Here is a 17,301-nt window from a genome sequence, read left to right on the forward strand (position 1 = left end):
CAATTGTGTATATTCATATGATTCATGAATGTAGCAGCTTAATTATGTATATACCAAACAAGTCATTGTAACCAAGGCTGCTGATTAATTTCGACCGTCCATCACTTGGAAAGTGTGTGTAACGGTGGAACATCAAAATCTATCATTTTCATCTTCAGATTTTTATTTTTCTAAGCCTTAATATTAAATTTGTTCTCTGAGTTTAGCTATGATGTTCAATTTGATATCCAAACCAAACATCATCATGTGGCCTAACGAATATTTGACACGTGTACTCCAGTAAAAGAAATAGGTGCTTAATTGGGACAAAAAAGTTCATGTACCAAATTGAATATTGGAGTCAAACTCAAGTACTTAATTGGGGCAAAGAGAAACTCAAGTTTCAGATTGAAAAGATTCAGATGCCAAAATAAATATTAAAGCCAAACTTAGGTGTCAAATTGGGACAAAAAAGCTCAAGTACTAAAGTGAACATTGAAGCCAAACTCAAGTACTAAATAGGATATTAACCCTTTTTTAAATATGATGGATCCTTTTCTCTCAGTTAAATTGTGCCATAAGTCCCTCTACTTTTCAAAAATCTAGAATTTAGCCTATTTACTTTTATTTCCAAAAATTTAGTCTCTACTTTTCAGATTTCAAAATTCAAATTCAATTATTAACACTGCTATTTTTTTTGTTAAATTTAGGTTCATTACAACGTCATTTTTTTAATTATATGGCTACCAAGTGAGTTTTTCTTTAATTTTAAAATGCCACATCAACAAATTTAATAAAAAAATTTTAACAATATTAACAGTTAGACTTGAATTATGAAATCTAAAAGTAAATTCTTAAAAATAAAAATTCAAAATTTTTAAAAATATATATAAAAACTTATGCAATATTTTATCCTTTTTAAACCCTAAGTGGAAACTAGACGATATCATAAATGTAACCCAAATTGCATGGGTTTGGTGTCAAACTTTTAGGTTTAACATCATATAAATATATAAAGTTAAAAAAAAATCGGTAATAAAATCTCTTTAAAGTCTGAGCTATTCATTCGATACATATTAGAATTAAGCTGGAGCAAGTAACTTTTTTAAATTTAATTAAAAAGTCATATTAAAATCCAACTTAATACTTATTGAACAGATGAATCAAATTTTGGAAACACCTTAGTGTCACCATTCAAGAAGTAAATAACATATTTTTTTTATTAAAATTTACCAAATTTTATATTGAAAATATAAAAATATATTTTTAAAATTTTATGTACTTTTAAAATTTTATAATTTTTCATTTTTATAAAATTTATATATTTTATGATTTTATAATTTTTTTTAAAATAACATGCCACATTAACATTAATTTCACATGGCATGCCTCATGTCATTGTCGAATATTTCTGATTGTCATGCCTACATAATTTAACAGTCAAACGTTAATTTAATTTATTTTTTTATGAAGATTTTTTTTATACCTTTATTAGAATTTTATATAGTAGTTTAAATAGAGTTTGCTTGATTTTTTATTTTGGTTAAAATAGATTCGATTTTCATTTAGTTAATTTGCTTTTAAACTCCTATAATTTGCAATTGTATACAACTTTGTTTTGGTATAATCGGAATAGCTTTAGTTAGGATTCTCAATTCTAAGAGTAATTTGGAGTTGTAATTCAAGTTTGAGATTAAGGTCAATTTGAAATTTGACGATTGATGTTGGGGACAACATTTAAAACTTGAGCTTGATGCATGGTAAAAATCGAAACATAAAAGAATACTTTCAATTATTTGTGTTTGAGTTCACACGTTGGCTAATGAGTTGTTTAAGTTCAGCATTAAGATTTTTGACCTCATAATCATTGGTTCACCTAAATAAATTACAAGCACAAGGACCTCGTTTACACCATTATTTTAATGTGTTTCTTGCAATCACATCCCATTACAATGAAAGAATGGTAATTAAAGACAAAATTGGTCTCTTTTTTACCTTATCAATTCAAACATTATAATCAAAGTTTAAGGTCCACATTAATACAAAATAAAAATAATAATTATTGCTTTATTTTTTTATGTTTTCCTATTATATGTATAGGAAATTCCAAAGAAAAATTGGAATTAATTCATGAGAAAAAAGAAAGTTTCCCATTAAAACAAATAATTAGATTCTTATTGTACAAAATTGGCACTTCATTACTCCAAAGGGTAGGAGACAGCTATAAAAACACAGTTGAAATAATGGAATTAGAATTTTAAGGAAATTTTTGGGACCCTTTCTTAGGTTTATTTTTTATTTGGAAATAATTAAGGGTTTAATTAAGCTTAGATTTAAGGAAGCTATTTTTAATCACTAACCCCACCCAAAAATATTTCAATTACTAAATATATATATGATACATTAAACCATGATTAATTAACCATTGAAAGTTTAGATATTTTTATTTAAGTCCTATTACGTGTTGACATTGATTAAAGTTATTCAGATGTATTATTTTTTACTGTATTTATACCTTTTTTAAAAAAAAAAATTATGATATCAGATGAATTAAAAGTGGCATATCATTATATTTTAATTGAGGAAGGATTAAGGGTGGGTTTGGATGGCGATGCGTTTATCTGTTGTTAGTGTAAAAATAACAGTGACGATAAGATTAGATACTATAGCAATACTGTAACGTAAAATAAAAAAATAAGCTAAATGCATTCCAAAACACCTCACCCCACCTTTCAATCAGAATCATCTTATTATTATTTGGCATTTGAGGTTGTGAATCAGGAGTGAGGTAGGTTTCATCCACGATTTGCTGGGTTGAGTAGAGGTTGGATATTGGAGAATGTGTGGCAATTGGTTGGCTTGGATTTTGTGTTTGATAGGATGGTCGATGGGGGCTCAATTGTAATTGTCAAATGACCGGCAGCTGCAAAATTTTGGATTTATTGTGTCAGTGCCCTTATAAATGTATATTCTGTCTTCAACCTTCGGCCGAAGATAATTTATTTGGTCCACCAAGGTAGTGATTATGGAATTTTTGGGTACCCAACTTCTTGGAATGCCACAACTTTTCCCTCTGCTACACATTTCTGCCTTGTGGCAGGTCCCTATTTATATTCCCTACGTCGGTTTTGCGGGTTTTATCATAGATAGAGATTATTTTTTTAAAATTCATGATTATTTTCTTTAATAATCTTATTTTTAAGATTTAAACTCATATTTTTTTAGAATATAATTTATTTTATTATTATACAAAATATTAGTTGATTTATTTATTTTATATATAACCATATGCGTCTTTATCCCTTAGAAGAAGTGGCAGCATATTTCTTCCTTATACATTTAAACTGAGTTTAAATTTTGGAATCATCATTGTTAAAGTTAAGAGAGATCTATCTGAATACCACCTTAACTTTAACATGAGTACACTTAAAACCTTTTTTTTTCTCATTTTAATCCGTAGATTAAACATATAAAAATAAGATAATTTTGTGTTTCATCTCCTAAATTCTTTCCATTTTCATTTTCACCCTTAAAATAAATATCTAATAATAAGATAAATTTTGTTTGGTCACCCTAGCTTTTGTCGTCATCATCTTATTTTAAATTTGTCTTCTTTTCATATAATTTGTCTTTCATCCCCTTAACAATACTTCTATCTTCACCTACTCAATTTGGTGGCTTGTACATTTAAATCACAAATAATGTAGGTATGTCTGAGAATTATAATCAGAATCAACTCAGTATAAAGTATAATAGATTACAAATTAAAATATATTTGAATCTAAATCAAAATAAATTTAAATAAAACTCACACGTAATAGACTTAAACTCAATAAATATAGAAAAGAACTAATACATAATATTTACGAGCGATGAAACTTAAGGTGGGTTTGGATAAGCGATGCGTTTACCAGCGGTTAATGTAAAAACAGCAGTGGCAGTGAAATTAGATACTGACAACACTATAGCGTGAGATAAAAAATAAGTTAAACTTACTATACCGCACTCCGTCGTTCATCCAAACCCACCATCAATGTCTTAAAATTCTTTAACTTTTACAATTTTAAATGTATTGGGAGCTCTTAAACATGGGCCCAAAAACTTTAGCCTCACTCATGTTGTGTGACAACTTTCGATGGGATCAAATTGAAATTGAACCCAAATTTTAATGGGTCGATTTTCTTTGTCAAAAGCATATTTAGTTTGCGGTATCAACTTTATGTTCATTGTATGGATTTACCCAACATACAAATTTATACACATTTTCTTTAAAAAAAAATAAAACATCTTATCATCGGTTTAGAGTTGTCAAATTTTACTTAAATTCAATCATCCAATTCGATTAATCTAAGATTGAGTCTGATCTAATTTAATTTGATAATAGAAAGTTAATAATTTAAACTTGTCCAACCTAAATACAAAACAATTCAAATTCAAAATGACTCACATAAAAAATTTTATTTGAAAAATCTACAATAATCCAAACCTAAGAGTGGTTCTAGTGAAGGGTAAATAAGGGTCTTAGACTCTTCAAAAAGAGGATGAAATTATAGTTTGGTTCTTTCAGAAATAATAAAATTATATCTTGATCCTTTTAAACATTTATAATTCAATTTTGACCTTAAATTTTTTTATCTTCGCTATATACAAATTTAAAATGATCCAAACTCGACAAGAAAAGGTTGGAGAAACATGGTGTAAGGCAAGGGCTATCCTTGTTGAGTCTTGACTCACTTTTTAGCTTAATAATCATTTCATAATGGATATGGGCCCTGCCATCATTTCATTACGGCCCATTTCCTTCCTGGCAATATCATTATAATTAGGTCAAATTGGGATAATGATAAAAAAAAAAACCCTCACCAAAAAACCAATTAAATCCTAGTGAAAAGTTTACACTCAATTCATATCTCTCATAGCTAAAAACTTAATCAATCAAACTCTTGATTAACCTTCACCATAGTTCATTGTGACTATTTTGCTAATAATAGATTAACTAAATATTGACCCGTGACATATGACATTATATGAAAAAATGTCACGTTAGTAAATATTTTAAAATAAAAATAATTAATAATAATTGTTAACGTGACATTTTTCAAATATTAAGTTGGCCCAATTTTGCTAGTAATTCTTGTATTATATATAAATTATAGAATTATCATTTGTATTTTAATTTAATCAATTTTAATATTTGTATTTTTTGAATATTAAAATTTTAATTCAACTCAAATGGTCGTAATTGAATTTATTTAGTTAAATTGTACTATTAGTCTATATTATGCTTAAAGTTACAGATTTAGTTATTGTTTTCCAATTTGATCATTGTTACCTTTTTATATTTTTCTAATTTTAAAATTAACACAAAAATTTAAATATAAGTATAAATATATAATTAATAACAAAATTGAATAAAATTAAGAAAAAGACATTGAATCTTAAAAGGTCCAACCTAGTTCGAACGTGAAATACAGCCAATATTAGATTAAATAAATGCAGGGCAGTTTAAATGAACGGTGGAAATTAAGGGGCCAATGACGTGTAGACCACCCCATCCATGTGTTACACGTTAAATTCAATCAAAACTATTAGCTGCTTGATTGAATCATGGAGAAGTGATTTAAAAAAAAAAGTAAATTAGGGATTAAATTAATTAATTTATGTTTTCGTCATTTAATTTTAAAAAAATTATAAAACTACCATTTTAAATAACTAAGCTATTAAAATCGTTATTATATTATCTTTTTCTGATCACACTGGCAACGAGGCGCGGTAGGGTAGGGCAGATTTTTGCCCGTCCCAACTCCGACCCGAAACTTGACCAATCCGTCCTAACCCAACCTCGACTATTAAGGATAAATCTGCCTCAAACTCGAAATTTAATAAGAGAATTGATTCCACTCCATCCATCCCAACCTAAATTTAATTTAACTATTTCTTTTTTTAAAAATCAAATAAGATTATTTTTTTAATTTAAACTTAAAACTAAATTTATTTAATTTGTTATTTAAATATCTATTAATTGAAAGCAAAAACTTAATATATGTATATATTATGGGTATTTTTGTAAATATCCTAGGGCGGGTGGGCAACTTTACCTCAAACCCCACTCGGCCCGGTTACTATTTTTTAATTTTACCAACTTGACCCACCCCAAACTTGATTTTTCAAAAAAAAAATCCAACCTTAGCAGATTAGGTTGGGTCAAAACACGTTAGATTCGAGTTTTTTTATCATCATTACTACCTGCACCAATCGAAAGCTTTCATTATTCTTCTCTTCTACAGTTCAATTTTTTTTTCATGAAATAGCTTTGAACGTCATGAATCTAAAAACTAAAACCCAAACAACTTTCTTCCCTGATCTTCGACAATGATAGTTGTTGACACCATTTTTTGACAGAAAACGGGGTCAACTAGGGTTTTGAAAGATGAAACGAAAAAACGGGAGTCGCCACCAATCCTTTTTAATGAGGTGTGATTGGATCACCTCAAAAACTGGTTGTTTCTAATAAATGATTTAATTTTATTAAAACAACGATTTTGGTCCACGAAATTCAGAAAACGGGTTCGGGAGTCGGTTACGTACGAGGAAGGATTGGCACCCTCGTAACGCCCAAAATTGGTACCTAGTTGATTAGTTAATGTCTTGATGTCGAAAATTGATAACTTAAAAGAATTTTAAAAAATACGATCCTTGATTAAAACGTTGAAAATTTTCAAGAAAAGGAGGGTATTTCACGTTATTCGAGAAAGAGAATCATTTCCAGTAAGGAGGACACAATGTCTCGAATTCCCGATACGCGAATGAAAAGTGCTTATTTAGAAAATATTTAATTATCTTGGATTAAAAAGGGATCACAACCAGTAAGTTAGGACACGATCCTTTTTAATTCCCGATATTTAAAAAAATTCGTGTAATAAAGTTTAAAAGAATATTCAATTGTTTAAATCAAATGAAGAAATCGCAACCCAATACGTTAGGGCACAATTTATCAAAATATTAAACACTGAATATTACATTTATTTCGAAAAATTCTCGTTTCGAGAAAGCAACATGTCACATCCAATGCGTTAGGACACAACGTATTGAATTCTTGATAACGAGCTTGTTATCATTTTTGAAGAGTAGTCTCGATTATTTAAGTTCAACGAAGAAAGTCGGAACCCAATACGTTAGGGCTCGATTCTCTCGAAGATCCAAAATACCGAATATTACTTATATTTTTAAAATTTCTTTTCTTTGAAATCTAAATAGAAATGGGCGCAATGGAAAGATGATGATGTAAGCAAAATAATCTCGAGGAAAACAAAATATAAGTAAATAAGGAATTATATATATAAATAAAATCAATTACGTATATACAATAATAAACCAATATAAAGCATAATAAATAATAATAATAATGGACATACAAATAAATAAATAAATGAAGAAAATAAATAAAAGATATGTATATGGATTATAAAAAAAATAAAAGCATAAACATTTACATACATATAGGTATATAGATTATAAAATAATGTGTATATATAATATAAGTATATGCGTTATATAAAAAAGGTGTGTATGCACATAAATTTATAAAAATATGAAAAATATATGTATGTATGTATTTCAAAATTATTAAATATAAAAGTTTATATAAGTATGTATATGCACGTATATGTATATAAAATATATATAAAAATTATAAAATATAAAATATATATAAGTATGTGTATATATAAATGAGGAAATAATAATAATAATATAATATTAAGAAAACAAACAAAATAACAAAAGGACTAAGTTAAAAATTTAACAAAATTCGGGTCAAATCACAAATAAATAAAAAGGGAGGGATACTTCTGAACACGCGCGAGACATGGAGGGACTAAAGATGAAATTTGTCCTTCGCCTTTAAAACGACGTAGTTTCAGAAGGGACTACATTGAAAACGCAATAAAATTCTGGGTAAAATTCAAAAGATAAAAAAAACCTAATTTTAAAAGCATTAAAAAGCGGAAGGGCTAAACGAGCAATTAGCCCTTCCGTTAAAACACGCGGATCCCCCAAGGCAGACGGGTCGGGTCTCGGGTCAGGAGCCCAAAACGACGTCGTTTTGGGGCTGTCCTGACCCTATCAAAACGGTGCCGTTTTAAATCTAATATAAATACCAAAAAAATATTAAAAAAGGTTTCATCTTCATTTTTAACAAAACAGGGAGAGAGTCAGAACTCTCTCAACACCCTCTCCCCAGGAACCGACCAAAGGCTCCGGCGCACCTCCGCCGTAGCTCCGCCACAGATGGCGGCCGGAGGTGCAAAACGAAACCTTTCTTAGCCCCGCTTGAAGCCCACTCCCTTTAGAACTCGGATACAAAGTCGAATCCTTTAAAAAACGAGTCAAAACCGAAAAGAAGAGAAGGAATCCGTTCGCCTTCCCTCCTCTCCGGCGCGGCGCAGGTAAGGCTTCATCTCGTACTTTTTTGTTTTCTATTTGATATACAAAATAAAGAAAATAAATAAAAAAAGGAAATACGAATCTGATGGAAATAACAACCTGGAATCTATTTGTTTGCTTTTATTTCTTTCTGTTAATGCGTTTCTTTTTGTTCTTTTTTACCAAAAATCCCCCCCAGAACTTTTTGCATGCTTGTTTCGGCTTTTATAGCCTTATTTGCTCTCTGTTCTTTGTTGTTTTGTGTTTGCAGGGTATGGAGGGCACGGTGGAGTGTCAGACGCGTGGGCGTCGTGGTGGCCAAGGCTGAGGCGTGCGAGTGGCGACCGGTCAGAGGCGTGCATGCGTGAGGGGGGCAGACGAGGCTGAGCGGCGCACATGGGCATAGGGCTGCTTCTGCCGAAAATGTTAAAGTCATATGGGCTAGGGTTTTTTAATTTTGGGCCCATTTGTGATTGGGTTATTATTTGTATTTTATGGACTATTTGTGTTTGGATTTTTTTGGGCTTCCGAGTTTTGGGCCCCGGGCAAAATTGGGTTTCTACAGCTGCCCCTCTTTGCTCATTTTCGTGTAACGAGAATAGAGCAAAGACCAAGAAAGACCAAATTTGCCCGGGCTTGCCGAGCCTTGGCTTCTTTTGGTGCTTTTCTTCTTCAAGTAGCCTCGTTCTGTTCTGCTGTGTCTCGTTGCTTCAATCCACTTCACTGCGCTCCAGAGAAACAATGACTTAAATCTATTTTGCTGCAACTCCATGGGGATGAGATTTGTTGTTTTTAGTCTGCTCCACTACTGCTTAGGGAGATAAGACTTGATGCGATCTGCTCCACTATTGCTTAGGGAGATAAGATTTGTGCTCTTCACTCTATTCCACTGTTGAATGCAGGGAGATAGAGTTATCGGCTTCGATGTACTCCACTGTAGTCAGGGAGGTAAAATCCGCCATCGTCGATCTGCTTTCTTCGATCTTCTTCACCACCAGTATGGGAAGACAAGATCTGCATCTTCGATCCACTTCCTACCAGTATGGGAAGACAAAATCTGCATCGTCGGTCCACTTCCTACCAATATAGGAAGATAGGATCTGATATCTTCGATCTACTTCACGCCAATACATGAAGACAAGATCTGCTTTCTTCGATCTACTTCGCCACCAATATGGGAAGACAAGATCTGCATCTTCGATCCACTTCCTACCAATATAGGAAGATAGGATCTGATATCTTTGATCTACTTCACGCCAATACATGAAGACAAGATCTGCTTTCTTCGATCTACTTCGCCACCAATATGGGAAGACAAGATCTGCATCTTTGATCCACTTCCTACCAATATAGGAAGATAGGACCTGCTATCTTCGATCTACTTCACGCCAATACATGAAGACAAGATCTGCTTTCTTCGATCTACTTCGCCACCAATATGGGAAGACAAGATCTGTATCTTGGATCCACTTCCTATCAATATAGGAAGATAGGACCTGCTATCTTCGATCTACTTCACGCCAATACATGAAGACAAGATCTGTTTTCTGCGATCTACTTCGCCACCAGTATGGGAAGACAAGATCTGCATCTTTGATCCTCAATCTATTCCACTGCCAAATGCAGAGAGATAGAGTTATCGGCTTTAATGTACTCCACTGTGGTCAGGGAGGTAAAATCTGCCATCTTTGATCTGCTTCGCTGCCAAATACAGGAAGGCAAGATCTGCAATCTTCAATCTATTCCACTGCCAAATACAGGGAGATAGAATTATCGGCTTCAATGTACTCCACTGTTGTCAGGGAGGTAAAATCTGCCATCTTTGATCTTCAATCTATTCCACTGCCAAATACAGTGAGATAGAGTTATCGGCTTCAATGTACTCCACTGTGGTCAAGGAGGTAAAATCTGCCATCTTTGATCTGCTTCGCTGCCAAATACAGGAAGGCAAGATCTGCAATCTTCAATCTATTCCACTGCCAAATACAGGGAGATAGAATTATCGGCTTCAATGTACTCCACTGTAGTCACATGGAGGTAAAATCTGCCATCTTTGATCTTCAATCTATTCCACTGCCAAATATAGGGAGATAGAGTTATCGGCTTCAATGTACTCCACTGTGGTCAGGGAGGTAAAATCTGCCATCTTTGATCTGCTTCGCTGCCAAATACAGGAAGGCAAGATCTGCAATCTTCAATCTATTCCACTGCCAAATACAGGGAGATAGAATTATCGGCTTCAATGTACTCCACTGTAGTCACATGGAGGTAAAATCTGCCATCCTTGATCTTCAATCTATTCCACTGCCAAATACAGGGAGATAGAGTTATCGGCTTCAATGTACTCCACTGTAGTCAGGGAGGTAAAATCTGCCATCTTTGATCTGCTTCGCTGCCAAATACAGGAAGGCAAGATCTGTAATCTTCAATCTATTCCACTGCCAAATACAGGGAGATAGAATTATCGGCTTCAATGTACTCCACTGTGGTCAGGGAGGTAAAATCTGCCATCCTTGATCTTCAATCTATTCCACTGCCAAATACAGGAAGATAGAGTTATCGGCTTCAATGTACTCCACTGTAGTCAGGGAGGTAAAATCTGCCATCTTTGATCTGCTTCGCTGCCAAATACAGGAAGGCAAGATCTGCAATCTTCAATCTATTCCACTGCCAAATACAGGGAGATAGAATTATCGGCTTCAATGTACTCCACTGTGGTCAGGGAGGTAAAATCTGCCATCTTTGATCTGCTTCGCTGCCAAATACAGGAAGGCAAGATCTGCAATCTTCAATCTATTCCACTGCCAAATACAGGGAGATAGAATTATCGGCTTCAATGTACTCCACTGTGGTCAGGGAGGTAAAATATGCCATCTTTGATCTGCTTCGCTGCCAAATACAGGAAGGCAAGATCTGCAATCTTCAACCAGCTCTGCTACAAACGAGAGAGGCAAGGTTTATCTTCAATTTTTACTAATCTGTTCTCTAGGGAACATGACCTGTATAATGAACCTAATTATGCCTAATGATTAGGATGGCATGATCAAAATGAATCAAATGCTCCTAACTAGACATGCGTGAATGGTATTTGAATGAATGCAGAATGTCATGAAAATAATTCCTTAATGCTTAGGTTATCATCGCTCAAAAGCTTATTAAGGCTTTATCACTAACGTGTCGCAACGCCTTCTTGACCAGCCGGTATTTCCGAAGAAATACGTAATCTGATTGCCCCCCACTGTGAACATCGAAGTTCAACCCACTAGGACATAAAATTTGTACCATCAATCTCCCACTGTAACCCCAGGGTAGAAAGATATGGCTTTTGTCAATCTTCTCCTATCGCAATTCAAGGGTATAAGATTTAAATCCTTCTGGTCCCTTACATCATTCCCAAGGTGTTGTATCAAAGACTCATGCGCAAACGAGGGCTCTCCTTCCCGAGGTAACCTCTTCCTATTACCTGAAGATCATCACTTTCTTGTTTATTCAAGCTTTGTCACCAACATGACGTCTTGTCAATCAACGCGTTTGACAACAAAAATCCAAAGAGAAAGTCTAAACTTAGACTATTCCTTCCCAAATTTCCAACCTTTAAATTTGGAGTGTTCTAAACAATTGTCCTGCTTCAGGCTCCTATATTATTTAGAAACTTTTTAGAGTAATATGCAAAACTTCCTTCGTGAAAATTTTATTAGTCCATTAATCATTATTCCAATGCAACATGCTTGCAAAAGATCATAACGATAGATAAAATAGAATTGATTTGAGAGCATAGCTCAAAATGGATAAACTATCAAGGATAGCAAGAATAAAAGGGGAATTAATTAGGAACACGTATCTTGAAAAAGAATGAAGTATTCCAAGAGAAAAAGTATGAGGACAGGATGCCCCAGATATCGTAGCTTGAACTTCTCTGTACCAACTCTTTGAAAGACCATTCTGTGTTTGACATGTGTTTAGGAGATCTACAAGACTTTGTCGATGCCCCAAGATGCTACCTACCCTTTCCTGTTGAATCAGGTATAGCAAGATCATTACATGCCCCGATTTGATCAAAATTTGAGATGCTCTGATCGCCTCATGCCCCAATTTGATCCAAAATTTGAGTCGCCCCTTTTTTAGGGTTTTCAACTCAAGCCCCTTTGGTCTCAAGGCGCCCTTTGCGGGTTTTCACCTTGGCCTCTCCTTTTTTCACTCATTTTTCTTTTCTTCTTTTTCATTAATTCTCTCTCTTTTTTTTAAGTGAAGTATTTGTTCCTTGAATCAAAATTCTTAAGATTAGGCAAGTTCTTACCATCTATCTTGGTCATACCGACACTCTCCCAGATAAAGCCTTCCACATAAGGTCCTTCTGGCTTGGCATCCACTTTCTTCTGAAGTCCCTTTTGTATGGGAAGGATCTTCTTTGATATCGGGTCCCCCTTGTGGAATTCTCTGGAGCAAACCTTGTTTTGGTGAACTCATACCATTTGCTTTTGGTACATTTGACCATGATAGATATTTTGAACATTCCTCTCCAACCAGGATTGGATCCAAAAACTCAAAGAGAAGGAAATCTCGACCTCAATAGGTGAAACCGCGATAAGCCCAAAAAGAGGGCGTTGCCCTGAGAGAGTTTTTTTTGGCGATATGGTGTTAATCTTGAACAGACTGCAAACTTCTGATATTTTGCTCTTGTTCAAATTTAGTGCATTGTCAAATATGATTCTTTTCGACTTTTCAAGCTGACGTGATTTTTCAAAAAAATTTACTGTCGACTTCGTGACATTGGCATATGAAACAGCTTCTTCCCGTGAAGATAAACTGATGACCGCCAGACCTTTTTTTTGGCGAGATCGACCTAACAACCTTCGTGCCCCACATGGACTCCATTGATTTTTCGTAAGGTGGAATCTGTTTTCACCTTGTTCTACCCTCCTCAATAAGTACGGAGATAGGCCACAATCTATGTCATCTTCGAAGTCATGAGATTTCTCTAAACACATGTCTCGCTCAAAAGGAGATTCTGAGTCTGTAGCAGTGTCATTCATGTCGTTGATATTCAGGGACCTGTTGTTGGTGCAAAAGAATATACAAAGAATGTATGAATTTAAGAATAATTATCTGTACAGTATAATTATGAATGAATGAATGATTTTGGAGAAAGAATGAAAGATTAAAAATAATTATTCATAAAGAATGAAAGAATATTAGCTCAAAAATGATCGCAAAGATGCATTTCATTAAAATAACGACATTCAGACATGAGCCTATTTCACAAGAAATTCATATTGCTTCAGGCTAAAAGCAACAAGTTTGTTCTGAATATTACTCTAAGTAGGCTCTAAATACTACAGAGACTTCTTTTACAGTCTGATTTATTTAGAACACTTCCAAGTTTATGAGGGCAGACATCTAACAAAGTTCCCTCTTCAGTTGTGTCTTCATGCATGTCATTGATGTGAAAACTTCCCAATATCTCTTCATACATCGTATTCACCTTATTGTCAATCATGATTGGGTAGCAGATTTTCTGCAGTAGATGAGTCACCCAACTTGACAATACCCATGTTGATGAGTTTTTCAACTAGTTTTTTGAAAGTGATGCAATTCTCTATTGAGTGCCCTGTAATTCCTGCATGGTAGTCACATTGTGTGTTCGCATCATACCACTTTGGATATGGAGGTTGTGGGGGTTTTGAATAGGAAGGGGAAACAACATGCGCATTGAATAAATTTTGATATAGCTCTTCATATGACATCGGAATTGGGGTGAACTGGAGCTTCTCAGTACCTGGTTTCACTCTAGGTTCTTGTCTCAATGAGCCTTGTTGGTTAGCGACCATTTTTCTTGGCTGATTCACCGTAATTGGTTTTGAATAACCCTTGCTATATGTACTCGTGTTGTTCACCTCATTGTCTTTGTTCTTTGGGGTTGATCTCTTGATGCCTTCTTCCGCATCTATCTTCCCACTTCTTACTGCATTTTCAATCATTTCACCAGACATCACTACATCTGAGAAGCTCATGGTAGCACTTCCTAACATGTGGTTAAAGAACGGTGCTTTCAGTGTGTTGATGAAAAGCATCGTGGTTTCTTTCTCTAAAAGAGGTGGCTGGACCTGTGCCGCGACCTCTCTCCATCTTTGGGCATATTGCCTAAAGCTCTCACTTTGCTTCTTTTCCATGTTCTGCAATGTGATTCTATCGGGTGTCATATCTGTCACATGGTTGTACTGCTTTATGAAAGCCTGTGCTAAGTCCTTCCATGAATGGATGTTGACGCGGCTTAACTGGTTGTACCACTTAGCTGCAGACCCGATCAGACTGTCCTGGAAGCAGTGGATCAACAGTTGATCATTGTTGATGTATCCTGTCATTCTTCGACAGAACATAGTTATATGAGCTTCAGGACAACTAGTCCCGTTGTACTTTTCAAACTCCGGCATTTTGAATTTGGGAGGGAGTACTAGATCAGGTACCAAACTCAAGTCCTTGGCGTCGACTCCACAATGGTAGTCGGTGTTCTCCATGGCTCTAAATTTCTCCTCTAGCCATCTACATCGGTCCTCAAGTTGTTTTGACAAGTCCGTTTTCGCTTTCTCCATCTCTGCCATGTTATCGAGATCAGGAAACACGGGGTTGGTAGGATTATCACCGGGATTAGAACCCGAGCCTATTGGAAAGTTCATCGATGCCGGGGCACCGACCTGGTATTGGGATCTAATGGTAACAGGTGCCCTCTGCGGGTACACCTCTGGTTGCGCTTGGATGTTAGTTGGGGTGAAACCTGGAGGATAGGTAGGGTCATCGTGATCATCCCCAGCATCAACTAAAGGGCCTTTTCCTTTGTCATTCCTTCCAGTCAATAACTGCTTTAATTGGTTCATCACAGTGTTCTGGGATTCTAACATGTATTGCTGGATTTTTTCCAGTCGTTCGTGCATCTGATCTTGCATCTCTCGTTGCAACTGTTCCAATCTTTCCAACCTTTGATCCATTGCTTTCGTTTGGCGACGAGTACCGTAGTGATATTTGATTAGATTTTTGGTGGTTTCCGGGGTAACTGAAATAATTTTACCTAGTTAGGGTCACTTCGTGAAAGTCTAATGCATATGATGCAATGTAATGCAAATGCATGAAATGAATGCCAAAAGAAACGTTGATTCTTGGTTCAATTCTATTAGAACAACTGGAATAGAAAACAAATCTATTTACATAAAGCAGATATATATACGGCTTTGCCGTCATAGGCGGGGACATTCGATCCTCTTCTTCATTCGAGCGTTAAGATAAATCTCCCGAACTCTTCAAAAGGGACATCCATTCTATCTCTTTTTTCTTCATCTGGGCCGCAACTCGTTACTCACTCATCCTTGTGATGCTCGTTGGCTTCTCTTTAAAAAGTTTAGCGGTTCTCGAATAATCTTTGTCATCTTGAGTCTTCAGGCAACGAGGCAAAGTCGTATAGTCCTCTACTGAACTATCATCCTTCTTTTGTTATATCTTCTCGGACCGTATTAGGACAACCGTATCGTCATCCACTTTATCAAGAAACCCATTTTCTTATGACAAGCTCTCTATTTAGCAATTGAACGTGAATCAACACCTCTTTTTATGATGAAAATGCAATGCAATCATGACAAAAAGAAAACATGTTAGTACAAAGCAAAAGCAAGCAAGAATAAATAGAACTCCTATTTGGGTGAATACTAGAGGTTCGAAGTGGTTCTACCTAGGGTGAGCTCCTAAGGTTCACTACATGAAGTTTGGTTCTAAAGTAAGTGTACCTAAACCAGCAGATTCCTCGATCCACACCCATTGTAGGCTCATGCAGACCGAGTTCGGTTCAGGGGGATACATTTCTCTATGGCCATGCGGAGATGAAAATCTCACGAAGACATAGGTACGGATGTATCCCGGAAGTGATTCACTATCCCATGCGGAGGTGAAAACCTCACGAAGGCGTAGTTTCTCAATCCCACTTAAAAGGGTATGACCAGCGGTCATGCAATGCAATGTGCAGAGGTATAAAATAAAATACAGAACACGATAAAAAAATAACTCAAAACAGAAGAGATGCAATGAGAGGATCGTAAATTTAAATCGAATTTTCCACTTTCAACAAAAAGACAAGAAATAATCAACACATGGCTTGACTCTCTTATTGTCCCCAGTGGAGTCGCCAAGCAGTTGACACCATTTTTTGATGAAAACAGGGTCAACTAGGGTTTTGAAAGATGAAACGAAAAAACGGGAGTCGCCACCAATCCTTTTTAATGAGGTATGATTGGATCACCTCAAAAACTGGTTGTTTCTAATAAATGATTTAATTTTATTAAAACAACGATTTTGGTCCACGAAATTCAGAAAACGGGTTCGGGAGTCGGTTACGTACGAGGAAGGATTGGCACCCTCGTAACGCCCAAAATTGGTACCTAGTTGATTAGTTAATGTCTTGATGTCGAAAATTGATAACTTAAAAGAATTTTAAAAAATACGATCCTTGATTAAAACGTTGAAAATTTTCAAGAAAAGGAGGGTATTTCACGTTATTCGAGAAAGAGAATCATTTCCAGTAAGGAGGACACAATGTCTCGAATTCCCGATACGCGAATGAAAAGTGCTTATTTAGAAAATATTTAATTATCTTGGATTAAAAAGGGATCACAACCAGTAAGTTAGGACACGATCCTTTTTAATTCCCGATATTTAAAAAAATTCGTGTAATAAAGTTTAAAAGAATATTCAATTGTTTAAATCAAATGAAGAAATCGCAACCCAATACGTTAGGGCACAATTTATCAAAATATTAAACACTGAATATTACATTTATTTCGAAAAATTCTCGTTTCGAGAAAGCAACATGTCACATCCAATGCGTTAGGACACAACGTATTGAATTCTTGATAACGA

Source organism: Gossypium hirsutum, chromosome D12 (genome assembly GCF_007990345.1).
Source record: "Gossypium hirsutum isolate 1008001.06 chromosome D12, Gossypium_hirsutum_v2.1, whole genome shotgun sequence".
NCBI lineage: Eukaryota > Viridiplantae > Streptophyta > Magnoliopsida > Malvales > Malvaceae > Gossypium > Gossypium hirsutum.